This window comes from Lissotriton helveticus, chromosome 10 (genome assembly GCF_964261635.1).
Source record: "Lissotriton helveticus chromosome 10, aLisHel1.1, whole genome shotgun sequence".
Taxonomy (NCBI): domain Eukaryota; kingdom Metazoa; phylum Chordata; class Amphibia; order Caudata; family Salamandridae; genus Lissotriton; species Lissotriton helveticus.
The window spans coordinates 301,315,432-301,342,872 of record NC_136071.1 but is presented as its reverse complement, the minus strand read 5'-3'; the positions used below and the strand labels follow the sequence as shown (position 1 = coordinate 301,342,872).

Sequence of the window (27,441 nt, the reverse complement as noted above, 5' to 3'; positions counted from 1 at the left end):
TATGACTGAGATACTCTAGTCTCCCCATTTTCCTGTCTCCCTCAACCTCATGGAGTTTACTCTGCCTTTGCTCCTGTTGCTTTGAAGCTGCTAGTGTGTGTTTCTTTTTTTTTTTATTGACCTTTTTTGCCCCTTTTTTTGTAACATGTACAGGGCACATTGAAAATAACATTATATAAAGTACATATATAGCGCCAGTCATTACATAAATGCAAATATATACATGATATTACATTCTTAAATTAAACACTATTAACTGGAGAACATAATCATCTAGCTATAGCAAAATACACAGTTAAAGAAAGAAAAGCAGTGGAGAAAAAAGAAAAAGGAACCAACTAGGTGTCTGTTAACTAATATTTCCTTCTTTCCATCGAGTAATCGGTTCCCAGATTTGTATTCCCAACATTCTTCCCTTTTTCCCCTTCCTAGCATATATAGCAGATTCTAGCTTGTCGATTGACAATAATTTAGCTAACCACTGATGGTACGTCGGGGGGAGGGGAACAAGCCATACCGAAGCTGTGCATAATCTCAGAACTGCCATTGCCAAGAATATAAAACTTCCGTTCCATATCTGCCCCTCCACATCAACTCCTAATAGAATGATTGATGGAGTTAATACAATTTCAATTCCCAATGCATTATTTAAAAAGTTCTCTATATCCTTCTTGGTTGTTTCCAGGTGGGGGCATGATGCAAAAACATGTACTAAATCAGCCTCTAAGCTGCCACATCTAAAACATCTGATACCTGATGCGGCTCCCCATTGGGCAAGTTTGGCTGGTGTATAATACAAATGATACAAAACTTTGTAGTGCTGGGACTGTAATGAGGCTGAACACAACAGTTGCTGCCCCATATCTAATGATAAAGAGAACTGGCCCGGCCTATGTCTAAACCAGCTGCCCATTTATCCGCCCATTTTTCCAAGTCATCCTTCTTCAAGTTTGACAGTTCTGAATAGAGCCTCTTAATCGTGCAATCTGTACCAGCTTGTATAATCTCCATTATTGGGTTCTTCGCAAAGCCCGCAACACCCCCCTTTTTTTTAATAATAAAGCTTCTTACTTGAAGATATTAAAAAAATTATCTTGTCTCTAAGCCATAGCTTGCCTGTAGCTCTGAGAATTGCATCATACCTTGTGGACCTAGAATGTCACCCAGTTTCCGAATTCCTTGCCTCCCCCACTCGTTAAAAGCTGTATCAGAAAAAACCTCGCTAGGGAGAGTAGGGTTACCATCCATTCTTGTATAAACATTATACTTCCCTATACCAAACCTCTTAGCAAATGCTTTCCAGATATTATATGCTGCTAAGATGGTCTTGAATCTTGTCCTTTTAACATAACTTGCGTCTGTAAATTTCAAAAGTAAATTGTCTGCCTCCGCCCCATAACTGATCCATAAATAGCTAGTTTGCCAAATTCATCCTGTCCTTCTGCCTCTGCACCTCCCAACAAGCCCACCATATATTGTAATGCTGCTGCCCAGTAATATAACTTTATATCCGGCAGCGCCCATCCTCCCCTTTCACGTGGGAGTGCCATAAATCTAAGCGCTCTCCTTGTTTTCCCCTTTGCCCAAATGAACCGGTTGATCATATGTTCACAAATCTTAAACCACTTGTTTTCAAAAAGTAGCGGAATAGCTCTGAATATGTACAAACATTTTGGCAGAACCATCATTTTTACAATATTTGTTCGGCCAACAATTGAGAGGTGTAAATGATCAAGTCTGTCTAGTTCCTTCCTTACTTTAGCGATTATTGGGGCAATGTTCTTTTCCACTAGGGTATCGAGATCAGCAGTAATATTTACTCCAAGCTACAGCCCTGTTTGAACCACTCGAGTGTCGTTACAGTGTGTATAAGAGTTTTTAATTATCTGCGTCTTGGATGTGTTTAAAGCATATCCAGAAATAGATCCAAACCTCCGTGCCTCAATCTCTATCTGCCCGATTGCCTCCGTGGGGTTTGGTGTAATCACTGCCACATCATCGGCATAAGCAAGAATCTTGCATTGCCCCAGATGTGTGGACAAAGGTGAAATTCTCTCGCACATCTCTATCCTACGGATTAATGGGTCCATATACATTGCGAATAGGAGCGGGGAGCACGGGCATCCCTGCCTCGTGCTCCGCTTAATCCTAAATTGCAGAGTAGAACCTGCATTTACTCTTATGAAAGCAGCTGAGTTAGTGTATAATGTCCGTAATGCTTTAATATATCCCTCTTTAACCCCTGCCCTCATTAAAACATGCCACAAGTAATCCCAGGAGACCCGATCGAAAGCCTTTTCGGCGTCTAATAACATAACCGCCATCGGGTCTCCTGTGACGTCTGTGGCATCGAACAGAGTAATAGCCTTACGCGTGTGGTGTGTGGTGCCCCTTCCAGGGATAAACCCGTGTTGGTTATTACTTACAAGATTTCCTATAATTCTAGCAAATCTTGTTGCCAGTGCCTTAGAATACATTTTAGTGTCAGTGTTCATTAGTTGTTAGGGATTCGGTAGGTGGAGGGGCGGAAGGGACTGAGTCAGACACCTGCAATAGGGATTTCAAGGATGGTTTTATATTTAGATATGCTTTACGCCTTCTGCTTGATACCCGCAGCCGGGTAAACTCGTCCGGTTCCGTTTTGACACCTCTTGGGAACACCGGACGGTCCAGGGTGTTTCGGTCCCGCCAGCTGTGGGAGCCCGCCAGTCCTCTAGCTCTCAGGGTCACGTAGAGGTCGGGGTCTCTCTCTCTCTCTCTCGGTGCAGGGGAGGCGATCCCAGGAGAAGAGAAAACAACAAGAAAGAGGGGTATTACTCGGTTGCTCGTCCCACTGTAATATCGGGGCCAGGGGAGTGAAGGACACCTAGTGCTTTTAGTGCAGTCTTAACACCTCCGCTCCTGTGCTGTAAGTGCTCGTGAGGGATGAGGGGTTTCTGGATACTGGACACTATTTACACGGGTCTATTCACACATTCGAACTGCCACTCCGAGAGACCCAGCCCGCCACTTTGCCCCATACCTTTGTGAGCCACGCTCCTCCCGTGGGACCGTGGCGGGGCGATTCGCAGATCCGGTGGCCTCCTGGCTTGTCGTCAGCTGCTGGGCTCGTCCGACTTGCTTCTCCGTCTTCTTCCGTCTCGATCTCCACACTCAGGTCTCTCACGCCTTCACCTCGGGAAACGCCGTCCGTCGACTTCCGGGTCGCGTCTCCTTTTGGTTCCGTGGCGAACCAGGGGGGCGGTGTCTCGGTCTCCTCGCTGTCAAAATTAAAGGGGCCGCATGCTGAATGTTCTTCTTCCCAATTTCTCCACTGGGCGCTAGCGTCACTCAGGGACCATGCCTCCCGCCATGAGGTAGACTGCAGTAGGGAAACAGAAAGGGGAGTGAGGGGGGGAACAGCCGACCACCAGTCCATGCCAGCCTCGGGGTCTACGTCGGAGTCAACACCCCGGAGACCCGCCCCGTGACATTAGTGTAATCGGTCTGTAAGATCCCGGCTCGGTGGCAGGCTTCCCCTTTTTTAAAATTAACACAATATCGGCTCCCCCCCATGAGCCTGGAATAGATTCCCTGTTTGGGCAGTCTGTATCGTTGTAACTAAATCGTCTCCAAGTATGTCCCAAAACGTTTTGTCAAATTCCATAGGGAGCTGATCGGGCCGGTAGATTTCCCTGAAGGGAGATTTGCTATAGCTGTTTTAATCTCTACTAAGTCCAAAGGTTCTTCTAACCCCTCTGCCTCTTCTTCTGTAAGATTTTCCATTGGGATTTCCTGTAAATACTCAGTAATTTCCCTAGGATCAGTAGGCTGCTGGTCATCATATAGCACCTCGTAAAATTTCCTAAATACTTCTCGAATTTCCTCCGAATCCGTATGCAATCCGCCAGTTGTATCCCTGATTTATCTTATCATTCCTAATGCTGCTATTTGTCTAGTAGGTATAGCTAAAATACGTCCTACTTTCTCGCTAAATTCATGGCATCTCGCCCTTTTGACCATAAAGTTCTTAGCTGCCTTATTCGCAATTTCTTCTTCTGCGTCACTTTTTGCTTTCATCACCTTAATAAGTGCTTCTTCCACTGATATACCTGTTAATACAGCTTGATGCAGTTCCTCCTCAGCGTCTAGGGCTGCCCTAACTAAATCGCTATTCCTAAGCCGCTCCTGTTTGCGCTTAAATGCGCTGAAACTCAGGGTCTCTCCGCGGGCACCTGCATTAAAGGCATCCCACACCATCCCCACAGATGCGCTTCCTCTATTACTTTCAAAAAAATCTTTCATTCACTTTGACATATGTTGTATATAATGGTCATCCTGTAAGAGCCCCCTTTCAAAGGTCCATACCCTCTCAGCTCTAATTCCTACTGTCGTTTTTAATGTTAAAATGAGGGGGTTGTGATCACTGAGGATTCGTGGAAGTCTATCTATCTTTAGGTTAGAAAGCAGTACATTCGAGACAAAAAAGTAATCCAGCCTTACACAAATTTGGTGTGGAGCCGAGTAATAAGTGAATCCTTTTTTATCTAATCTGATTTTCCCCCATACATCTGACAAGACATTATTCACTAGTAGATTAGATAATGCTTGATATACTCTTTTTTTCCTACCATGATATCTCCCAAAAGAGCCTACCCCTAACCCGTCCGCCACGTTAATATTGAAGTCCCCAGCCATAATAATACGAGGGGCCCAAACAGCAAGTTCCGTGTTCAGGAATTCTAAAATCTCTGGGTCATCTTCTGTTGATCCGTATACAACCCCCAAGGTTGTCCACTCCCCCTCAATCAGACATTCAGCCATTGCCCACCTCCCCCACTGATCTTCCAACTTCTTTCTGACTAGTACATTCTTATTCCTTGACATTATAGCTACTCCTCTAGTTTTGGTACCTTGCCTAGAATATACTATTACATGAAACCCCAACTGTTCCAGCAGATGCACTTGTGAAGACATGATATGTGTTTCTTGTAGGAATATAAAATCTGCATTCATTTGTCTTAATGCAATTGAAACCCTTTGTCTCTTCTGATAGTCATTCAACCCACAAACGTTCCAAGTTACGAATCTGGTGCCCATTAAAGTTTTTTACTATTTTTCCTTACTAATGAATCCATACGAAAACTTAAAAACCATTGTAACTTTGAACTCTCCACCTTTGTTTTAATTTGGTACATATTACCGCTATCTCTTAACCAGCATTTGTTCTCCTGTTCGCCACAGTCTCCTATGTGACCCTTATGTTTTTCCATTATACTGTGCCCTGTACACCTGCCCTCCCCACCCCACCCCTCACCAGGCACCCCACCCCTGAGCACCCACCCCCCCATACTGGCAAATAGGTCGAGCGGACCTATGTCTGACAGCCGAGACCCCTAGGTTGTCTCGCCTCCCCCCTCTCCTATCTTTCCCCTTTTCAATCCCTGACCCCAAAAACCTATTGTGAATACAAATGAAAATATTATACACTAACAGACTCTAACAGGTTTTTTATATATTTTACTTCCAGTACCCAGTGTGTTTCCAGTGCGTAATATTTAACTTTACTACCTCTTCCGAGGCACCTCCCTCACCGCAACCACCTGTCTATTCTGCTCCCTATTCTCTCTAAGAGAGGTAAGGTACTCTTGAGACATAATTTCGGAGTAAAAAACTCTGACATTCCCATTAAGAACTACTTTAAGGCGAGCAGGAAACATTAAATAGGCGTACAGCCTATGTTCTGAAGAGGAGTTATCAACTGCCTCATAAGCCACCTCTTCTCGACAGTAGTGTGGCAGAAGTCAGGTCGAGCAAAAAAAGATATATCTTTATATGTGCGCCTGGATTGTGGTTTCGCCTTGCTCATTATTTCCTCTCGCAACAGAAAATTACCTACATATACCAAAATTGCACGTGATTTGCTAGGCATGTTACCCCTTTTCTGTGTCATTGGGAACCTATGGGCTCGCTGTACCTCATTTTCCCAGTCCCATCGATTCATTTCCGGAAAAGCCCCTTTCAGTAATTCAACCATAAACGCCCGTACATCTTCCCCTTCCTTCCCTTCCTTCACCCCAAGTAGTCTTATGTTGTTGCGTCTCTGTCTGTTTTCAAAATCTTCTAATTTCCAGAGCACGTCTGAGGATGTCTTATCTTATTCCTGTTTAGTCTCCTGTAGCTTTACCACATCATCTTCGAGCTTCCCTGTCCTTTCCTCCACCTCTGAAACTCTAGTAACCACCTCTGCATATAGCTTGTTCATCTTTCGCAATGTACCCTGTATTTTTTTGTTAGCGTGTTTTGCTCTTCGGCTTTCAGCCCTGGCCTCACCCTGAATTTGTTTCAGAGTCGAGAATAGTATATCAAAGTTAGAGTTAGAGTTGCTACCTCTCCCCCCTGCTTCTGGGTTAGGATATTGTTGTTCTGTTGCCGACCGGCCCAACACCGCAGGAGTGAAGAACGTCCCAATCCTCTACCCTCACCGTGACCCCCAACACCCGCAAACAAAACGGATGGTGGAGAACACGACACCGGGAGAAGGTGGGTAACAAAACAAGGGAACCCAAGGTCTTGGGGAACACAACTCGTCTCCTCGGGCTTCTTGGCAGCTGACAGCTTGACACTGACGAGACCGCTAAAATGAAAGAAGGAGACAAGATTAAACACACCCATACTACTATTACCAGTGCCAAGTACACACACGAACCACCGACCTCCCTGCTTACCCCAGATAACAAACGGGAGTGGCTTGATACGAAACAGGAATTCTTCCACTGCAATCGTATTGGTTGTTTCTTGCGTAACCCCAGACCAACCACGCCCCCTCGGGAAACACCGAGAATGACAAAGGGGATGGAATTCACAATTCTTAGGACAAAAAGGGACAGGGGAAAAATGGTATCAAGGGAATACGAAAGATACCCAAAAAACCCCTGGAATCTAAAAAATAACACAAAGGTAGCGCAAAAACGGCCGTTATTCAGCTCCTTCGTGAAACCACCCAAACACAGCGTATAACAAGATGGCTTGGATACAAAAAGGGATAATAACGGGACGTTAAAACCCAAAGGAAACGCAGCCGCGAATCCCAGAATGTCACCGAAGATCAAAAACAGGTCCCCAATAAAGGGTTCAGAAATGCCCAAGGGAATAGGAAAACAAGGGAGCAGGGGAAAAAGGGGATCAAAACCCAGCACTAGAAAAGACCGCTGGAACTGAGCTCGAAGGAAGGGAAACAGGGTAGGACCACAGGAACAGGAATCACACGGCAAGGGACCAATATAGAAACCAAGCACCTGTTTCCTGTTGGCAGCCCCCTTTTAAAGCGAGCCCTAGGGAGCGTCCATAAATTCGCATATGCACTTGGCACTTTTAAGTAAAAACCGCTAACGGGGAACTAGACAGAAGGAACCAGGCCCCCTTGAACCCCAACAGTTGTTGACCACTAGCTCCATCTTGATGTAACTGTGAGGTGGCAGAATAATCCCAATCAAGCTTCTTGGCAATTGATAATCGGGGAGAGCTTCGGAGGTTCTTAGCACTGCTACGCAATCTAGTCTTGGTTTTGGTCTTATCTGCCCTCCTTGCACGTCCTCTGCGTACAGTCTCTTGGTCTGTTTCAGAAGGTTCTTGAACTGAATCCTCATTATGACTCTCAGGAGGGGATGAGGTGATGTCTGTATCTGTATCTGTATCAGAGCCTTCGCTGGTAACCGAATCTGTATCAGAGCCCTCCTCCTCTCTCTCATCTGCTTCTTCATCATCTTCCTCAATACCAGTAAAGAAACAATCGTCACTAGATGAAGCCATAGCTAGTGTAAGAGTGTTTACTTCTTCTAGATTATACGCTAGACTCGCGGCAGCATTCTGATCTTGCTAAGGTCAGTTTATGACTGAGATACTCTAGTCTCCCCATTTTCCTGTCTCCTCAACCTCATGGAGTTTACTCTGCCTTTGCTCCTGTTGCTTTGAAGCTGCTAGTGTGTGTTTCTATATATAGTGGTAAAGAAAACACCAAAAATTATCTGATGAACAGCAAAGCAGGTTTCTTTAGTATGGGTCGGGGGGAGCTAGAAACTGATTAAGGAAGGCTGTTTGAGGGAGTTGGGTGGAACCAGGATGCAGCTTGTTCACCCTTGTATATAAGACCGATAAATCAATAGTGACTTCTGAATTATTGTTTAAAATATCTGCTTTTGTTATTTTTGGCATGGCAAAATAAACATACAACAATCACAGAGTATGTCCCGTCTCATAGTCAGATTCTACAGATATCAGAATGTGCGTGTACTCGGGCAATGAGAGGGGCCATCAAACCACCAGCTTCATATTTTGCATAGACAGTCAAAGGACTTACATCCCCTGGTGCTTTCTGGTGAATCCCCTCTATATACACACGCACACCAATTTCTCAGCTATCACAGAGTAATCCATGCCACTGTGCCAGTCTTCAATTGGGTATGGGCTTGCACAGCGGCAGGATTTGGCGATGTCCCTCTTTGCCACCCTAAGCCCCACTCTTGCCAAGGTTTTCTGTGCTCTCGACTCTGGCCAGCCTACCATAATTCCCAGCAGCACCACCTTAGAGTTTGGGTCAGGCAGGATGTCCAGAAGAGCGGCCAGTGCATCATGGGTCGATCTCCAGCATCCCTGAATGAATGGGCACTCCCAAACCTCATGATAAAAGTTGCCTGGCGCATCATCAACACCTCATACATTTGGCATCACTAGTGTAACCATCCTGCAGAGCCTGTCAAGGCTAAAGTAATTCATGTGAACATAATTAAATTGAATAAGCCTACGATTTGACTGGATCACAAGCATTTTGGAGCTGGGACGTTTTAAGGATTTTGGGGGCCCCTGTTTGGAACAGCTTTGGTTTTATGATCCAGTTTCAGCTCTTTCAAGCCCTCTTTGGTCAAATTGTAAATGTGTGTACATTTGATATTCGGGGATAGTGATGTGTGTTTTCACTATTGTAACACAGCAGCAGCTCACTAATATTTTTACAAATAATCTCTGTGACAACCTCCCATTTCTCATATGTGAAGTCCTGTATTGATCTAAAAACATTTTTTTATGGATGTTGCACGAAACATAAACATATTTTGTCTGCAAAATGTAATGGAGTCTCACACATTAAAAATAAATGATTGAAAAACTCTGTTTACAACAATCTGTTTAACATTTATTCAAGATCATCAGGCAAGAGTCTCTGCAGAACATGGATTGTTCTATCAGGGGCCCCCTGAAAGGCTGGGGCCCTGGGCCAGAGCCCACCTTTTCTCATGCCTTAAAACGTCTCTGTTTTGGAGGCCATTTTTGCTTCCTGCTATTGATCATAATCCATCTCTCCCACCTCTAATTCCCTTGTAGCCTTTGTGGGGAGTAGGTGATCTAGGGTATTAAGAACCAGTGAAACAAAGAGCTCTCCTTGTGACCCAGGCAATAGTTTAGCCTCCGCCAGCCTAAACTCTGGAACGCCCCTCAGCTCTTTCTTATATGTAAGCAAGGTGTTGATGAGTTGGAGATACCAAAAACATGAATGCCTATGATGGTTGTTTCCGCCATCATCTCTTCAAATGATTTCATGTGTTCCTGTACCCAAACATCACCCAATGAGTCCAATTAGATCCCATTGTCAAAACCCTAACATTTGTGACACACTTGCCAGCCAAGAGCTGGTCCATAACAGAGTAAGAGTGGTGTTCCGGTGAGGCATCCGATACAGTGCAGGGCCTCACACCAGCACAGTATCAGAATACTAGTAACTTGAGGCAGGGATTGGCGGAGATCAACCATACAAAACCTCCTTAGTCCAACTCCCGTGAAGGGGCCAAAACTCCAGGCAAAAAGGAGAGTCATGTCTGTCCCCAAAAATCCAGTCCCTAATTGAGACCATCCGTGATGCTGAATAGTAAAACATAAGGTCAGGGACACCTAAATTACACCTCAAATTGTTGTAAAGTGCATTTCCACAAGGAGACCCATGGGAGCTTTTTTACCCACATGAACTTAGTAACCCTGGTCTACAGACCTGCGAAGAAAGCTTGTGCAAGTGTGTACTGGTAATTTTGCATTGTAAATAAGAAACGAGGGAGTGTATCCTTTTATACAAAGCTACTCTTCCCATAATTCGTATGGACAGTGAGAACCAACTCTCAAAGTCATTGTGGGTGCGCTGCATCAATGGGGTGATGTTCAGATCCTAGGCCTGTTGTCTATTAATGTGTATCCCCAGGTATTTGACACTGCCTACTGTTACCCCTAACAAGGTAGGCAGAACTGTTGCGGTGTAGGGCAACGCAACTGCATATGAGTAGGCGTTGCCCAAGTTACGGGTAGACCCAAAGCCTGCTCGTAAATCTAAACACTCTTCGTACAGACATAAATGGATTCTACAAGAAAATGATGACTTTATCCATCATTAGGGACACTATCCTCCACCACACTCAGCCACTAAAACCCAGCAACCTGAGAATCCCTCTGGCAGAATGTGTTGCTGTGTAGGGCAACGCAACTGCATATAAGTAGACTTAGCCCAATTTACCAGTAGACCCAAGGCCTGCCCATAAATCTAAAAAGATCTGTGCCACTTGTCGTACAGAGGTAAATGGATCCTACTGGAAAATGTGGACATTATCCACATATAGGGACCCTATCCTCTGCCACACTTGGCCACTGAAACCCAGCAAACTGAGAATGCCTTTGGACCAACTCCACCAACAGCTCTATCACAAAGGCCAAGAAGAGCATGGAGAGGGGACATCCCTGTTGAGTACCCCTCAAGATTGGAAACGGATGGGAGAGAACCTCTTTAATTCACACTCTAGCCATTGGGGCCTCATATAGAGCATGGACCCAACCCAAGACTTACAAGCCAAAGTTCATCCTTTCAAAAATTCTAAATAGAAAGGGCCAAGGAACTGTGTTGAAGGCTTATCGTAATCCACTATAAACAGCACCAATAGGCCTGTCAGGCATGATATTTTAGTTAGGTCTGCCTTTAGTTGACTTGTGAAAGTTAAAAGTGGGGGATATAAGTGCCGGGCCTTAATTGTCCTCATTTGTAAGAAGCAAGTGAGCAAGCCCAACTCTCCCAACAAAGAGTATAGGACTGGGGGTGGTTTTTGGAATTTGGGAAGCTGCAGACGTCTAATAGATGAGTTGCAAGAAACTTCTCACAACCAAATGTAAAATCAAGCTTTGGCCAAGCCAGTAGTTCTGGCCTTGAAAACCCTCCATTTTTTGAAAACATATGCTAGAAGTATTGCACCTTCAAAGGTAATGGAAAATTTAGATTTTTCACAGCCTGCTGGGCAGAAAATATGGATTTTATTAAGGACACGGAGGCTAATATTATGCAAATCTCCTTTATTACCACAGCTCAGTAGCAACAATTGAAGAACATGGAACTTCAATGAACATTCTAAAGAAGTATAAAGTTCCTTGCAGACTATCTCTCATCCTTCTTTGTCCAAACTGTGAAGAAAGATCATCATGAAGAACATAAGCATAAGATTAAAAATAACTGGAGAACCAAGAATTTCCAAATACAGACTTCCAGAAGAGAAGAACCATTTTTACTCTGAAAGAAAAAAGTGAAATATCATAATATCACATAAAAAAAGTAGGGTGGGATAAAGTACAAGAGGAGGGATAATATTAGCCTCCGTGTCCTTAATAAAATCCAGATTTTCTGCCCAGCAGGCTGTGAAAAATCAAAATTTTATGGCACGACACGGAGGCCATATTATGCAAGTTTAAAGTGCATTAAGAACATTATCAATCATATTATTGATTGGTCTGAAGTAACAAACTTTAAACATACTATCATTCGACCAATCTGCAGCTCTAAGGATATCTTGTAATCTTCCACCAAGACAGTAAGCTTTTGATGCAGAAGCACCTCTAATAGAATGAGCACCATAAACTGAGACATCCACACCCCTTTAATACATGACATTCTTTACCCATCTGGCTAAAGTTGGAGCGGAGACTCCTTTATGAGGAGATCTGTAAGAAATTAATAATTGAGATTCATTTAATCTTAAAACTCTGGTTCTTTTTTCATATTCTTTCAAACACTTTACTACACATAGTCTACTATTTCCGTTAAAATAGGGGTAGAAAATAGAGGAAGATAACGTTTTAGTTCTCTTTTTAATGAAAAAACAAACTCCTTCCGGTTGAAAGGCTCTGCTTGAAATATCTCAAGCTTTAACGTCCGAAGGTCTTCTAAAAGAAGCTAAGCATAGTAGAACGGTAAGTTTAAAAGAAATACGTTTAAGGGAAAGAGAAGAATTATCTCCCCATGAAGATAAGGTTCGAAGAACGAGGGTAACGTCCCACAGAGTAGCATACTTTGGACCAGGTGGGTTTATAACCCTCATACTTCTCATTATTTTCTTAGTTAAAAGGTTCTGTCCACAGAAATTCTGTTAATTAAAGAATGGCCAGCTGATATTGCAGATCTGTAAACGTTTACGGTTCTATAAGACAGACCAGGGGTGAAAAGGTCTGAAAGGTAATTAATAACATTAACTAAATCAGTTGAAATGGGATCGTAACATCGTTGAACGCACCAGCAAATCCATTTATTCCATGCCAATCTATAGGCTTGTTCCTGATGCCCAGGATTCAGGAATGAGTCTGAAAGCATTAGACGAAAGGCCCAGGATTCGCCATTGTCGCCGGAAATCCCCCATGCCGTCAGAGGTAGAAGTCCCTGTTCTACTAGTGGATGGATATGACCCTCTGGATCCAGTAGGATATCTTTGAAAGAGGGAATCAGAATGGGAAAATCTATGCTCATTTCTAGGATGATGGGAAACCAAGCTTGGGATCTCCAAAGAGGAGTTATTACTACCATGCTCTGTTTGTAACGTCGAGCATGAAGGAGAACTCGAGGAAGCATTGCAAAAGGAGGGAAAGCATAAGGTGCTAGTCCTCTCCAATCTTGCAGGAAGGCATCTACACTCAGAGCTTGAGGATCCCCGGCCTCCAACTGAAGACGTTTTTCAGATGGGTATTCATACGGTCCGCAAACAGGTCTGTTTTGAAGGGACCCCACATGGACTGAATTGTTAGGAATATTCGTCTGTTCAGTCTCCAATTGCTGGAGTCTCGGAAATTTCTCGAGTACCAGTCCGCTACTTCGTTGTTCCGTCCGGGAATGTGTTCTGCCACAACGGAAAAACCTTTGTTCAAGCAAAAGCTCCACAGGCTCTTCTCTAGGTCTGTTAAGTCTTTCGAGTGAGGATCCCCCAATTTCGAGACGTATCGAACTGCTGACACATTGTCCATGCGAAGGGTTACACAACATTTTATTGAGTTCTGAGTAAAAGAACGAATTGCAAAGGAACCTGCTAGTAGTTCCAAGCAATTGATGTGTAACATCTTCTCTTGAGGAGTCCAACGACCCCCCGTAGTCAAATTTCCACATCTGGCTCCCCATCCTTCCAAACTCGCATCCGATTCTATTATAAGATCTGGTTCTTCCCCAAAAATGGCTTTGCCATTCCATGACTCCAGATTCTTTAACCACCAGATGAGTTCTGTTTTCGATTCTTGATCTAGAAAGATTGGTTGGGAATAGGATTGGTTCAATCTCAAGTAATGCGTCTTGAGTCTTTGAAGTGACCGGTAATGAAGCAGGCCTGGGAAGATCGCTTGAATTGTAGAAGAAAGAAGGCCTAACAATTTGGCTAGAAATCTGAGGGGAAACTCCTTTAGCTTTAGGATTTTCCTGATTTCTTTCCTTACTTTTCTTACATTGTCGCTCGGTAGGCGAAGTTCTGCCTTTACAGTGTCTACCAGAAAACCCAGAAATTGAGTTTGTTGGGACGGAACTGTGCATGACTTTTTTTAATTTATCACGAAGCCTAAATGTTGTAATAGATTGATTGTAAGGTTCGTATGAAGAACAACGGTCTTCTTCGACTGACCCATTATGAGTATGTCGTCGAGATATATGATCAGTCTTATTCCTTTTTCTCTCAGCCACGAGGTAACGGGACGAAGAACCTTGGTAAAACAACATGGGGCGGAAGACAGACCGAAGGGAAGGCTGCAAAATTGATATAAATGGCCTTGCCATGTGAATTGGAGAAACTTTTGGTGGTGTATCCAAATCGGTATTGTTAGATAAGCGTCTTTCAGGTCTAGTCTTGTCAACCAGTCTCCTTTTCTTAAGATGTCTCGTAGGAGGTGAATTCCCTCCATTTTGAAATGTTGATAGACTACCCATTGATTCAACTCTTTCAGATTTATGACTGGCCTTTGTTCCTTGTTTTTCTTTTCCACAAGGAATATATTGCTCAAGAAACCCATCTGAGTAGTCTCTATAATTGCACCTTTTTTTAAAAGTTCTTGAACCTCTTGAGACACGAGTGCCCTGTCCTTTCCAGAGAAAGCTATTTCTCGAGGAGGTTTTGATTGATGGGGAGTAGTTATAAAATCTATTTTGTAACCCCTCACAGTATTGAGAACCCAATGGTCTTTTGTTATTAGATTCCAGTTCCCAGCGAATTGGCGTAGTCTCCCCCCTACTTTTGAAGGGGTATCTAAAGGGTCTGACAAGGTTTTTACCTGAAGAAAATGAACATTGTCTTCGTTCTCCTCTAAAGTTGCGTCCGCGGCTTCTTTGTCTCTGCGGGTAGAATTGCCTGAAGTTTGAATTATTAGTGTATCTTCCTCCTCCGCGGGAGATAAAGGGTCTTGTGTTTGAATTTCCACGGCCGGGGAAACGACCCCGCATTCTCCCGGCCCGTGTAAAAACACGTTCTTGAAAAACTTTTTTGATGTCTTTCTGCGATTTTTGAATTGAGCTGAATTCTCCAACATATCTGGCCATGTCTTTTATGAATTCGTCTCCGAAAAGGAAACCCTGTGTATTTTCCCCTCCATCACTTTTTGCCAATTCATTTAGTTTTGGATCTATTTTAAAGGGGATCCCTTTTTTTCTTTCTATAGACAATGCAGTGTTGGCGTTACCGATTAAACAAATGGCCCTCTGAACCCATTCCCTGAGCTCCTTGGGGTCTACTTGGCAATCCTCCAAGTAAGCTGATTTCGCCATTTCAAAAATGTTAGTAATAGGACCCACAGTATCAAGGAGGCGATCTTGACAAGATCTCAAGCCCTTGTCAATGTAATGAAAAATTAAAATGCTGCTATTTAAAAGTGGCATACATATGTTTACAAAAGTATAAGTATAAAAGGAAGGACCCAATAAAGTAATAAATTAAGAACACAAAACGAAGCAGGCCTTTGTCCAACATCCTGAGCACTGAAGAAGACACATTTTTGACAAAAGTGCTCATGAGCACAAGCAAAATGCCATCACTGGCGCTGAAGAGAGCTAGTGGCAGAAGTGGACTGATTCTTTTTCCCATGCAGCAAAAGCTGTCTATAGGCCAGACCTAATAACACTTGCGGTTTGGAAAAGGTTAGCAACACCAGTGAGGTTCCGTGATTTCGAACCACACTCCATTTTGTTTAAGTTGTTTGTGACGCCATTTTTGTGTTGCCCTCACGTAGGCCGTGGAGGTAACTGAACGAACAAAGTTGCATGGGCCTCATTGTTCATGTATGCATTAACAGGCCTTTTTCTGACTTGTGAGTGAACTGCAGGACGCTGACCCCGTCACCTGAAACTGACCCTTTCACGAAGCCAATTTCTCTGGCTGATCGTTGTCTAAAATTGCCAATCAATGTTCAGGATATCGTTAACTTTTAGTTTCTTGCACATATCTTATCCTACTCAACATCTGAATTGTTTCTTTCCTTACGACTTTTCATTACATGGTTAGTGCTTTCAATTATGGGTTTGTCCGGCTTGTGCAAATTGAATTTGGGACAGTCCTAATAATTAACTTTTGGGTTGGGTTACTGTAAATTGGGTTTTTGTTAATGTGATACTCAGTTAGAAAATGTGTCCTATTGGTCAGAATTTTGCGCAGTGGGTGTACATTTGTAATGAGAATATGGTATATAAAAAGAGATGTCTTGCTCTACGAAAATTGAGCAGTTTCCTGAGTTGTACACCGTGTTGTATTGCTGGGTTTACTGTTACTAGCTGCAGCTAATAAATTTGATCTTTGATGCCATCCAGAAGTATTCCGTGTCTCTGTATTCCAAGACAGGAGAATCCAAAGACTTCGGGTGTGTCCCTGGCACCGCTGGGTTCTAAGAAAACCTGGTTCTTCAGTTGGCGCCCAACATGGAGCGACTTCAGCGGTACCGGTCCAAACCCGAGGATCGTGAGGAGCCACGTGAGGAAATTCTGGAGGAAGGCCAACCACTTCATCGACCCCTGTATGTTGACGTGGACCGAAAGTTTTTACTGCAAGGCTTCCCGCTTTCCAACGGCTATGAAGGACTGCTGCCCTGACTGTCGCCCTGTCTTGGACCCTTGATTGATCCTTTGTAAAGCGAGACGATAGACGGTCTTCTGGTGGCGTGACAGACATTTTGGTTAAGTATAAGTGGGTCGCTCCCACGACTTTTGTTTTGGTTCTTGGTTTTGATTAGGTTGTTGCAATAGCCGAAGCCGAGGGGCTTGTATATTTACGAGTGTATCAATAGTTGATAACCCCTTGAAGTTTGAAGCTAGATTAGTGAGCTATAAGATGCCTGGTCTTAGAAAAATTAGGAAATGGTTTAGTTGTGGTTGCAACAGGGATTCCCGATTGGAGGATTCGTGTCCGATTCCTCCGGTTGGAACTCCGACTTATGAGCTCTATTCAAAACACGGAGTGGGTCCTATTACTTATAATGAAGTATGGGTTCGCTATACGAAGAAAGATGGTGTTTTACGATGGCCCCAACATGGTAGTTTCGAATTAAATATTTTAGATAATCTGGAAGTTGCGCTATTTAAGAAGAAAGCCCGGCCGGCAATGTTTGACTCTTTCCGCCTCTGGCGAAAGGAAGACAAACAGCGAGAAATTAAGCAAGCAAAGAGAGATAGGAAAGATAAGAATATGTCAGTACTACAAGCTGCTAGGCAGTTTAGGGAAGATGGAGAAGAGCGTGCGAGTGAAGTTTCAGATAGACAACGTTGCATGGCCATAGATAAATGTTATCCTGCCTTGCCGTCTTCTCCTCCAAAAGTAATTGAAGATCTTGAAAAAGATCCTTTGATCTCTCATTTACTGAGATTGCCACCCCCTTATGTGCAGGGTGCTACTGCGCCTCCATTACCCCCGGTTGTTCCACCCTTTGTTGTTCAACCTCCTGCTGTTGTTCAGCCACCCGGGGCTCCACAGATGGTTTGGCCTCCTACTGCGCCACCCACTCTAGGGTCGCCAGCTTTGCTACCAGCTTTGCCTCAAACTCCTTTGCTTTCTCATCTTCGACTCCTACTGTTCTTGTCCCTACACCTCGTTTGCCTCAAAATACTTATTCTCCTGTTCTTATGTCTGCTTCTTCTCCTTCTGCTCGAAAACGAATGACTGAGACTGTTGTTAATCTGTTGTCTCTATTGTTTGGGTCACTGAATATGACCCCTGTTTCGGAACGTAAGCAGAGTCGTAGTCATCTTCCTAGTTCCGAGGAACGGACAGTGTTGGATTTGTTGGCTCGTAGATGGATTTTAAATGCTTCCAGGTATAATTTACCAGCGGTTATGGATGTTTTCTTTCAGTGGGATCCGCCTAAGCAAAGGTATGTTTTTGATGTAATATGTACTTTTCTCCATCAGGAATGGGAAGATAATGAGTTGGGTCCGATTCCGCAGGAAATGCTTGATGTTCAGTCCGAATTTGCTAAAGGGACCATAGTGGAATCTGATGTTACAGATGCCGTGGAGACTATACTTGTTTTTAGGTCTAGATTACCGCCTCAGACATTGTACGAACCTGATTCCTCTGTTAGGAGGAAAGTGAAGCAGTATCCTATGAGAGAGGTTCCCCCTGTATGGAGAGAGGAAGTTGTTGCTAATGTTAATCAGGGTATTCAGGGTGTACCTTCACATTTTCAGCGAGTATGGGTACATGTCCCTTGGAAAAGAGCAGAGGTCTTGGCTCTTAAGCAGACCTTACCTGACCCCCGTAAGAATCCTACCGGTTATTACAAAGAGTTGTCTCAGACAGTTGATGCCTGTATTATGAATTTAGCTGATATAGATATGTTGATGGGTAATGTAGTTCCTCAACCTTTGTGGGCGAAGATTCGTCATGAGAATCATGCGGCAGAATTAGGAGATACGTTGGCTAATATTGTTGATGCAGATGGTCGGTAGGTAGGAGGTGCTAAACCTGAGCCCTTAGTTGCAGAATTACCTGGTAGGATTATTAATTTAATGAAAACTATGATGCCACCTTTACGAGTGAATTGGGACAAGTTAGCAGCATGCAAACAAAAGAAAGACGAGAGTGTGTCTGATTTCTTCACGAGGTTTGAAGAAACGTTTATTGACCATAGTGGTCAGGACATGAGCACTGAAGGTGATCAACGGTTGTTCGTGGACAAATTTGTCTTTAATTTGCTTCCCGAACTTTCTAATAAGTTAAAGGACTCTGAGAGTTCATGGGCTGTTTCTTCGTCGGCCCAGATATTGGCTACTGCACAATATTATGAGAATAGGGATAAAGATGAGAAGGATAAAGCAGAGAAGAAAACTAAAGATCTAAAGACGAAAGTTCTTTTGCAGCAAGCTTATCCGCCTCGTCAGAATCAGCCTCAGTTTCAGCAACCTCCACAGTTTCAGAGATTGTTACAGAAGCCTGAGCCTTATGCTCCGCGATTCTTTCCTGGTCCTAATCAGTGTGCTTATTGCAGAGAGGAAGGTCATTTCAAGAATAGTTGCCTGGCTTTGTTACAGCGTGCGAATGGTGCATCTGGTCAGAGAGGTTGTGGTGGTTACCAGCAAGCTCCTAGGGGTAGGGGACGTGGTGTGTTACCCCAGAATGAGCGTTCCTCTTCCCTTCAGAATTCTGCGAATTATTTTGACAGACAGAATGTTCCGAGTGGTCATTCTGCACAGTACTATGTTGATGATTATTATGTCGAGAGTGAGAGTGCTGGTTATAATGATAGTTCGGACAGCCATGGGCAAAGAGAGGGAGTAGTGTCAGTTCCAGTAGACCAGAGTGGACCTTATGTTGAAGTGATTACATTAGGTGTGGCAGAACCTTTTCTTTTGGATACTGGTGCAACGAAGAGTTCTATTATGCACTCTAAACTTCCTGGTGCACTTTTGTCTGGCTTGACCAACGTTTCAGTAGGATTTTCTGGCGCCCCAGTTTGTAACACAGTTTCTAGTCCTTTGTCCCTTTCTATTGGTCCTTGTGAATTGGAAGCTCCACTTATTCTGACGACTGGTTGTGGTGAGAATCTGTTGGGTTTGGACTTGCTGAAAAGACTGCATGCGACATTACATTGCTCTCCTTCGGGAGTACATCTTACCTTGGGTAAGAAAGTGATTTCCCCGATGTATTTGTCTAAAGATTGTCTTCCACTGGAATTGCGTTCTCTTCCTGATACACTTTGGGCTACAGGTCCCAATGATGTTGGTCTTTTGCAGATTCCACCCTATGTTGTTACCCTTAAGTCAAATGCTAGGCTACCTCGTATTCCGCAATATAAAATATCTAGTGATGGCGAGCGAGCTCTTTTGGCGATCATTTATGATTTGGTTGAGAAGGGTGTAATTGAAGAAACGAGAGGTAATGTGTGTAACAGTCCTGTTCTGCCTGTCCTTAAGCGTACTGATGCTTCTCAGCCACCTGTGTATCGGTTTGTGATCGATCTTCAAGAAGTGAATAAGATTGTGGTGCCACAGTTTCCTGTTGTCCCTGATATCACTGCTTTGTTGACTCTGATTCCTGCTTCGGCAGCCTGGTTTTCTGTTATCGACTTGAAGAATGCTTTCTTCAGTATTCCAATTGCCGAGGAAAGTAGAGATATTTTCGGTTTCTCTTTAGGAGGCTGCAGCTTCCGGTTTAAGAGAGCACCTCAAGGTTATTGTGAAAGTCCCTCCATCTATAGTCAGGCGTTGAAAACTCAGCTTGATGATTTTGTAGTGCCTTCTGGTGCTACTCTTATTCAGTACGTTGATGATTTGCTGATTACTGCTGATGACGAAGAGATTTGTAAAGAAGCTACTCTTTCTTTGTTACGACATTTGTCTGACCTTCATCATAAAGTGTCACCTTCAAAGTTACAGTATTGCCGACAAGAAGTAACCTACTTAGGTCATCTCTTGTCGAAGGAGGGAAGAAGGTTGACCCCAGAACGAATTCAAGCGATTGCGCAAATGAGTGTGCCATCCACACAGAGAGAAGTGCGTGCCTTTTTGGGTATCACCTCGTATTGTAGGCAGTGGATCCCCAATTTTTCCCTGCTAGCAAAACCTCTGTTGGCACTGACTCTTAAAGATACTCTGTATCCTCTCCCTTGGTCTGATGATTGTCAGAAAAGTTTTTCTGAATTACGTGATGCATTGTGTTCGGCTCCGGTATTGGGTACTCCTGACTACAGTAAACCTTTCTTGTTGTATGTTCAAGAGAGAGAAGGTTGTGCATTGTCAGTATTGACGCAACAATTTGGAGACAAGCAGCGCCCATGTGCGTATTTTTCAGCTACGTTCGATCCGGTAGCTAAAGCGTTGCCGAGCTGTTTGAGAGCTACAGCGGCAGCGGCTGTTTCTATCCGGCAGTCTGCTGGTTTGGTATTGGATAATACATTGATTGTGATGGTCCCACATGCAGTGGATACTCTACTGAATAGGACTAAGACTCAGCACCTTACTAGTGCACGTCTGTCAGGTTATGAGCTGACTCTTTTGGGTAGCCATGTGTACATCAAAAGATGTAATGTGTTGAATCCAGCTACGTTGTTGCCGATTTCTGTAGAGACAGATGTTCAGGAACAGCATGATTGTCTTCTCCGGACAGAGGAAGAAACGAAGGCTAGAGTTGATTTAAAAGATACTCCTCTTCCGAATGTTGATGGTACCCTATGGGTAGATGGTTCGTGTTTCAAGCTTCCGAATGGTGAAACGACTGCGGCATATGCCGTCACAACTTTACATACAGTTGTTGAGACAGCACGTATAGCACAGAATTCTGCGCAAGCAGCAGAATTGATTGCATTGACTAGAGCGTGTGTGTTGTCAGAGGGAAAGCGAGTGAATGTTTATACTGATAGCCAGTATGCGTTTGGTGTTGCCCATAGTTTCGGACGTTTGTGGAGAGAGAGAGGATTTCTTACTTCTCATTGTACGAAAATTCAGCATGGGCAATTAGTGAATGAACTTCTGGAATCACTTACTCTCCCAAAGCAGATTGCAATTGTGAAGTGTAGTGCGCATAAGAAGGTTGTGGATGATGTAGGTCGAGGAAATGCGTTTGCGGATGAAGTTGCGAAGGAAACGGCGAAAGACATGATGAGCCGTATGTATGTTGCAGGCCCTGCTAATTGGGTTATGGCTGGTGGAATGCGTGAAGACACAATAGAAAGTGTGAAGTTAATTCAGGCTGAAGCTACGGAAAAGGAAGTGAGTACGTGGAGAGAAAGTACAGGAATGTTGGATTCGACAGGTTGTTGGGTTGAGTTGTCGGAGCACCAGAGATGGTTGTTGCCTGATGCGTATGTGCTCCCAGTGGTTACTATGGCTCAGGGAATGGCTCACATTAGTTCGATAGGGATATGCAAGTTGTTGGCTCCAGTATGGCAGAATGCTGGAATTCCTAAATGTGCTGAGAATGTGGTGAAGCATTGTATGGTTTGTCTGATGTATAATCCTGGAAAGGGAACTCCAACTCCAGCTGGTAATTTTGCTCCTCCAACGTATCCGTTTGAAGTGATACAGCTAGATTACATTCACATGGAGAGATGCAACAATCTAAAGTATGTCCTTGTGGTTGTTTGTGCCTTTTCCAGATGGATAGAGGCCTACCCCCTAAAGGATAATACTGCCTTGTCCACAGCCAAGGTTTTGCTCAAAGAGTATTTCCCTAGGTATGGTTTGCCGAGAATTGTATGGAGCGACAATGGGAGTGAATTTGTGGGCCAGAGCATGAAGAAAGTGTGTGCGGGTTTGGGTATCAATCAGAAATTCCATGCTGCGAATCACCCCCAGTCAGCAGGTCTGGTCGAGTGCTATGACCGCACGTTGAAGCTGAAGTTAGCTAAGATACAAGCGAGCACTGGTCTTACATGGCCAGATGCCTTGCCAGTGGCCCTTTTGTCAACAAGGACGACAGTGCATTCTCGTGTGGGACTTAGCCCATACGAAATCGTTTTTGGTCGTCCAGCAAATGTTTGGGGTGTGCCTCGTCCTAAGAAATATAGTGAGATCGAGTACCCTATGTTGGTGGATTACTTACATGACTTGACTGCTAAATTACGTGTTCTCCACCAACAGGTCTATGACAGTTTGCCGACAGCTACTGCAGATCCAGGCCATACGATTCAACCTGGAAACGACGTCCTTACGAAGAATTTTCAACAAACCAAGAACTTGGAACCGAGATGGACTGGACCACATTTGGTCCTTTTGGCCACTAGAACTGCAGTTAGAGTAGCTGTTAAAAAAAACTGGGTGCATGCCACCCATTGTAAAAAGGTTCCTTTGCCCCTACCGTATGATACGTGGGTGAGGGATGGAATAGCCGATTCCGAATGTGAAAGGATTCCTAGATTTGTACCTTTTAGTGATGCACATTTGACATGGACTCAGTCAGAACGCGAGGATGATGACATACTGCAAGCTGCTGTGCCTTTGCCCTTGAGACTTGACACAACGAATCCGGAAATCCTTTTTCGAGAGCAAACTGTGCTTGGTAAAGAGCGCTACAATTTCAGACCGAGAAAGACTGAACCTATGGACAAATAAAGATTGAATTTTTTATGTAGTGAATTACACCTTGTCAGATCAAGAGACTATTTTTCTTTTTCTTTTTCGAGTCACCATCCGGACTCAGCTGCAGGGTCGCGGTACAGCCTTAAGGGGTGAGCCGCATATTGACATAAGGTCTGTGGTTCATGGTCGTTAGTACGATCTTGACGCACACTTAAGTGAAGAAGGTAATAGCCGTGAGCAGCACGTTAGAGGATGGAGTTTTTTGAGTCTGACAAGGGTGTTAAGAGAACTGATCCTAAAGTGAAAATATGTATATTGATTCGTAGCAAATGTTTTTTGATATTGTGTTTTCTAATGCTTTTGAATATTAGGTTAGCTTGTGTGGGTTGGATTGTCTATGTTACGCAACAGACGCTTGCATCTACGTCCCAACCTACTCTTTCTTTCTCTACTGTTTCCCCACATGAGTTTCATACGTTGCCTGAAAATGAACAGACAAGAAGATCAGAATTTGTAAACAATTCGTTCATACAGATGTTGCATCAGCATCAGCTAGTCGTAAATACCACAAATTGTTGGGTTTGTGGTCTTATGCCACATACGACAGATAAGGGAATGCCATATTTAGTTTTGCCTTTTTCGCCTAATGGGTCAGTATGGGCACTCCAAGCAATGCGAATGAAGCATCTCCTGTACGTTCCGTCAAAGATAATGCGAGTAATAATGCCTTGATACAGGGAATAGTAGATATGATCAGAGATATTGATGCGTATAATGCTATCCCTAAAAGATGAGGTATGAGCATATGTTGGTTGGAACAAGACGAGATATAGCATTAGTCTGACAGAAAAGGAGAGACAGAAAAGGTCTCCTCCTAGTTGGATTGTACCCCACCGAGGTCATTTTTGTCTGCAAGGTAATGGTCAGAATTCGAGAGCTCAGCTTGGTAAGAGTGTGTGTGCTCACACCTAAGTTTATACGTCCCAGAAATCTCCACCGTTCGTGCCAGCTAAAGGCACGTATTTTGTTTGTCACGACAGAGCATATACATGGTTGCCTCCTGATTTTTCAGGCACATGTTATGTGGCATTTTTGCTTCCCCCTACGTATACAGCTGCTTTCAATTACCATAAGACAAGATATGGTAGAGGCGTTATCAATGCGAAAGATACTGTCGCACAAGAAGCTGGAGACTTCTTTAAGGGTTTTCTGCCCTTTTGGGGTCCTATGGCTAATGGTAGAAATATTCGACAGCTTACGAGAGTGGTCGAGGCCACTATAAATGAGACTGCAGGTGCCCTTAGCAATATTATCAATCAATCAATCAATCAGAGCATTTATATAGCACACTACTCACCCGGAGGGTCTCAAGGCGCTGGGGGGGGGGGGGGGGGGTCCGCTACTGCTCGAACAGCCAGGTCTTGAGCTGCTTCCTGAAGGCGAGGTGGTCCTGGGTCAGGCGGAGGTGGGTCGGAAGGGAGTTCCAAGTCTTGGCAGCCAGGTAGGAGAAGGACCTTCCTCCTGTGGTGGCTCTTCGGATGCGGGGGACGGCGGCGAGGGCGTGGCTGGTCGAACGAAGCTGGCGTTTGGGAGCGTAGAAGTTGAGGCGGCTGTTGAGGTATCCTGGTCCTTGGTTGTGTAGGGCTTTGTGTGCGTGGGTGAGGAGCTGGAAGGTGATTCTCTTGTTGACCGGGAGCCAGTGCAGGTCTCTCAGGTGTCCGGAGATGTGGCTGCGGCGGGGGATGTCCAGGATGAGTCGTGCTGAGGTGTTCTGGATCCGCTGGAGTCTCTTCTGGAGTTTGGCGGTGGTTCCGGCGTAGAGGGAGTTGCCGTAGTCCAGACGGCTGGTGACGAGGGCCTGGGTGACCGTCTTCCTGGTCTCGGTGGGGATCCATCGGAAGATCTTACGTAGCATGCGCAGGATGTTGAAGCATGACGAGGAGACGGCGTTGACTTGTCTGGTCATGGAGAGGGAGGAGTCCAGGATGAATCCCAGGTTGCGTGCGTGGTCTGTTGGTTTGGGTGCGCTGCCCAGGGCGGGGGGCCACCAGGAGTCGTCCCAGGCGGAGGGTGAGGATCCCAGGATGAGGACTTCCGTCTTGTCCGAGTTCAGTTTCAGGCGGCTGTTCGACATCCATTTGGCTACGTCTGTCATCCCTTCATGCAGGTTGGCTCTGGCGGTGGCGGGGTCGTTAGTGAGGGAGAGGATCAGCTGGGTGTCGTCGGCGTAGGAGATGATGTTCAGGTTGTGCTGGCGTGCGATGGCTGCGAGGGGGCTCATGTAGACGTTGAAGAGTGTTGGGCTGAGCGAGGAGCCTTGAGGAACGCCGCAGATGACTTCGGTGGCTTCCGATCTGAACGGGAGGAGGCGGACTCTCTGTGTCCTTCCGGCGAGGAAGGAGGTGATCCACTCCAGTGCCTTCTCCTGGATGCCGACGTTGCTGAGGCGCTGTACTAGGGTACGGTGGCAGACAGTGTCGAAGGCTGCGGAGAGGTCCAGGAGGATGAAGCAGGGCTCGGATGTCATCGGTGGCTGCGATCAGGATGGTCTCGGTGCTGTGGTTGGCCCGGAAGCCAGACTGCGAGGGGTCGAGGGAACCGTTTGTCTCGAGGAAGGCGGCCAGTTGCTTGTTGACGGTCTTCTCGATGACTTTGGCCGGAAACGGGAGCAGCGAGATGGGGCGGTAGTTCTTGAGGTCGGTTGGGTCTGCTAATGGTTTCTTGAGTAGGGCGCTGAGTTCGGCGTGCTTCCAGCTCTCCGGGAAGGTGGCGATGTCGAAGGAGGTGTTGATGATGTCCCGCAGGTGGGGTGCGATGACGGCGTCGGCCTTGTTGAAGACGTGGTGAGGGCAGGGGTCTGTCGGAGATCCGGAGTGGATGGAGTTCATCGTGCGGATGGTGTCTTCAGTGCTGATCGGGGTCCAGGTGCAGAGGGTGGTGGTGGGGGGGAGGTGGTTCGGTCGTGGCGTGCGACGGTTGAGTGCTGAAGCTGTTGTGTATGTCCGCGATCTTGTTGTGGAAGTAGGAGGCGAGGGAGTTGCAGAGGTCTTGCGAAGGGGTGATGTCGTTGTTCCCGGCGTTGGGGTTGGAGAGCTCTTTCACGATGTTGAAGAGTTCCTTGCTGTTGTGTGCGTTGTTGTCCAGTCGTTCCTTGAATGCGGTTTTCTTGGTGGCGTGGATCAGCTGGTGGTGTTTTCGGGTGGCGAGCTTGAGGGCAGTCATGTTGTCCGGTGTTGGGTCTCTGCGCCAGGTTTTCTCGAGTGCTCTGCAGTTCTTCTTGGAGCTCTTGAGTTCGTCGTTAAACCATGGGGCTTTCTTGCTGCCGGCTCTGTTCGGCGGGGTCTTCAGCGGGGCGAGGTCGTCTGCGCAGTCGCTGATCCATTTCGTGAGGTTGTTGGCTGCTTGGCTGGGGTTTGTTGTGCTGGTGGGAGGGTTCTTGTTCAGGGAGGTAGCGAGCTGGTCTGCAGTGATCTTGTTCCAGCTTCTGCGGGGAGCCTGTTGCTGGTGATGGTGGAGCGTGGTCCTCCTGAAGCTGAAGTGGACGCAGCTGTGGTCCGTCCAGTGGAGTCCCGTGGCGTGGCTGAAGGCAGTGTCCTTGCTGGAAGAGAAGATCGGGTCGAGAGTGTGTCCGGCGTAGTGGGTGGGAGTGGCCACCAGTTGCTTGAGTCCAAGGTTGGCGAGGTTGTCTAGCAGGGTGGTGGTGTTGCGGTCGTTGTTGTTCTCCAGGTGGAAGTTGAGGTCCCCGAGGAGGATGTAGTCGGCGGAGAGGAGGGCGTGCGGGCTGATGAAGTCGGCGATGTCCTCGCTGAATTGTGTGCGTGGTCCCTGGGGCCTGTAGATGAGGGTGCCTCTGAGGGTGGTCTTGGGGTTGACGTGGATCTGGAAGTGCAGGTGTTCGGCGGGTGCGAGGGTGTCGTCGGTGTTGGTCGTGATGCGGATGGTGTTCCTGTGGATGATGGCGATGCCTCCTCCGGTCTGGTTGGCGCGGTCTCTCCGGGTGATCTTGTAGCCCTCAGGGATGGCGATGGCGATGGCGGGCGCTGAGGAGGCGTTCATCCAGGTTTCCGTGAGGAAGGCGACGTCTGGGGCTGTGGTGTTGAGCAGGTTCCAGAGCTCGACGGCGTGTCTGTGGACGGAGCGGGTGTTGAGCAGGATGCACTTCAGGTGGGTGCTGCTGGAGGTCGGCTTGGTGGGTGCTGGTGTGGCGTGGGTCCGGTTGCAGGTGAACTTGCAGGAGTGGCAGCTGAAGGGTCCGTGGGTGCGTCTCGGTGTGGCTCGGTAACAGCCCGGGGTTCGGCCGGTGTTGAGTGCGTTGAGGTCGGTGGCGTCGTAGGTCCATCGGGTCGGCTTCCGGCGGTGGAGGGCAGGGGTCCTGGCACTGGGCGCGGTCCAGGCGCGGACGGGCGCAGACGGGCTTACCTTTGGTGCACCTTCGGCGCTCAATCGGTGCTCCCGCTGCGCGCGTCCGCTGCGCGGTCGCTCTGGGGGCGTCATAAGTGAGGAGCCGGGAGGGCGGGTCAGCTGGGTGGCGGGAGCGGGGCAGCCAATGGGCAGGGGGGGGCGGAGACGCCGGGGGGCAGTGGCGGGAAGGAGGGCGGCTCGAGGGAGCGGACAGGAGGTAAGGGGGCAAGGGGTACAGAAGGCAAAAA

General features: G+C 46.0%; 1 protein-coding gene across 3 annotated transcripts in view; it reads left to right on the top strand.

The window, feature by feature from the left end:
• Positions 1-27,441, top strand: part of KIF9 (kinesin family member 9) — a 691,235-nt gene that overhangs the window by 229,886 nt on the left and 433,908 nt on the right. The window lies entirely within an intron of this gene.